The sequence below is a fragment of the Pundamilia nyererei genome, unplaced genomic scaffold (assembly GCF_000239375.1).
Source record: "Pundamilia nyererei isolate P.nyererei 1_Seehausen unplaced genomic scaffold, PunNye1.0 scaffold03948, whole genome shotgun sequence".
Lineage (NCBI taxonomy): Eukaryota > Metazoa > Chordata > Actinopteri > Cichliformes > Cichlidae > Pundamilia > Pundamilia nyererei.
In genome coordinates, this window is record NW_005191349.1 from 1 (window position 1) to 2310 (window position 2310).

Below are 2310 nucleotides of genomic sequence, written 5' to 3' on the forward strand. Positions count from 1 at the left end.
CCAGGTTTGTTTACATTTTCTCTCTCATTATTTACCAAACCAGAATTTCATCCTGTGTTTCTTATTAAATCCACTGTTTTACTACATTTTATGTTCCAGCACAAATCAAACCATAAACCAAACGATCAACCAGGATGAAGCTGGAGACAGCCAACATGCTTCTCCTCACCGAGGTCAGCGTTAACCGTGACGAGTTCTGCTTTAGACGTTTCTGTTTGTAAGGTGATCAGATCCATGTATATGAGTTTTAATTGTTTTATAGGTGATGCTTGTCTCTATGAATCAGTCAAAGACCACGATGACACAAAAAATGGTAAAGTATAAACAGCAGATTATAAGTATGCAGACTCTTTGATTATTCTCATTTATGTGTAAATGTTTGAACTCTATTTTAGTTGAATCTGGGGATGTCACATATTCTTTGATTGAGTTTAAAAACATCACTCAGAAAGGTGAGTATTTATTCTGCTACCAATACAAAATACACTAGTTTACATGCTTTTATTGGACAGTAGTATCCAAATGAAGGAAAAACTAGACTTTCATTCATGTTATCGCTCCAAGAAGAAAAAGCATGAAACCAGCTGATCGCTGTAATGTGCTCTGTTCAACAAATAAAATAATAAATAGAGGAGAAAGTGGAAAAAGGTGGAACACATTTAAAAAGTTAAAATTCAGGGACTTCAATCAGTGCAGTTAGGAAGCATAAAACATCGTGAGTCCATTTCAGCTGCTTTGGTGCAAACCGCTGGTATTGTGAGACGTTACCATCAGGCTGCACAGGCAGACCAGGACGGCCCATTCTCATGTGCATGCTTTTGATCAAACTGTTAGAAATAGACTCTGCTAACACAGCACGAGGCCTCATGTCCTTTACTAGGACTTGTACTCACAGCACAGCTCGACTGAACAACAGCATCAAGAAAAGTCAGTCAGGGGGATAAAGAGAGAGCAATGACCTGTGAACACCACCTCGAAGATATTCTCTTGTTGGGTTTTTGTTGTTGTTTCCTCTTCAGTGCACCTCTTGTCATTCTGAGTTGCATCAAAGCTGCTGAAATGGAGCCAGGTATCCCTGAAGTTTGAATGAAAATGTTTCATACTGTGATAGTCGAATGTTCCCTTAATTTAATTTGAATAATGAATCTTTTACAATAAAACAATAAACCAAAGAACAATTAATAATCAGTCCAATTCCTTCAGTATTTAAAACCTTTGCTGATTTGTTTTTGCTTTGCTGATTTTTCAGAGATTCCACTTTCCTTTTTGCAGAGTGTAATTTAATGTAATTACTTTTTTCCATAAAGGTTTTTATGTTCTTATAGGTGCTGCAGGTTATAAACCTTAACCTATAATCACGGGATTCATTTTAATCCTGTTCTCAACAGAGACAATACATTCAGTTTAGTCCAATCGTGTCAAAGATCTGTATTTTAACTGAGATTAGCCAGCATCATTCTTCTCGTGTTTCATGTGATTCTAATATCAGGGGTCATCTATCACTGAGGAGACCCTTCTGAATGCTCACTGGCTGTTTTTGATGTAGGCACAATGTGAAAGAAGCTTTTTTAAATAATGACAACAACGGGCTGTCAAAAAAAATCTTTTTCAATAGATGAGAACCTCCCTCAGTCAGTCCATGTGATGAGTTAGGTCTTTAATGACAAAATGATTTCAGTATAAAGAAAATCAAAGTTACTCCAAAGTTAGTTTATCGTCTGTCTGTCCTCCTTTAGATGAGAGCCCGTTGTATGCAGAGGTCTCCCACAAGAGAGCTAAAGCCAAGAGAAACAAGGGCAAGTAAAGTAGTAAAGCACACATTTCTTTTTGCTGTCTGTTTACACTTTTTACCCCTCAGTCTAAAAGGCTGATTTGAGGTATTGTCATCCTGCTGGTTGTGTGGACTTAGAATTAAGATGTTACTGACAATCATCTTTGACTAATAATGTCTTTATTTGCAGAAAAATCAGCCTCTGCAGCAGCTGAAGAAGTCATTTATTCTGAAGTCAAGTCACAACCAGCTCTTGGTAATTGCACAGAAATAACAGACTCATTATCGCTATAATGATGAACTCAAACGAGATAATATCTAATGCTGAGAAATGTTAGTCAGTGTAGAGAACATCCTTCAGTCATGTCATGTAGTTTAGGTGTTGAATGACAGAATGATATAAATATAAAGGAAATTAAAGACAGTCAACCTTTTCTGATCAGCGTCTGTCCTCTTTAGATTACAGCCTGTTGTATGCAGAGGTCTCCCACAACAGAGCTAAAGTCAAGATACATAAAGGTAAGTAAAGTAATCTAAAA

General features: G+C 36.8%; 1 long non-coding RNA gene across 1 annotated transcript; it reads left to right on the plus strand.

The window, feature by feature from the left end:
- The first annotated feature begins 49 nt into the window (after nt 1-49).
- On the plus strand, nt 50-1796 carry LOC102201044 (uncharacterized). The gene is made up of 4 exons (XR_001290232.1): nt 50-173; nt 263-313; nt 396-452; nt 1737-1796. It is a non-coding gene; the product is annotated as an uncharacterized LOC102201044 (long non-coding RNA).
- Nucleotides 1797-2310: the final 514 nt, after the last annotated feature.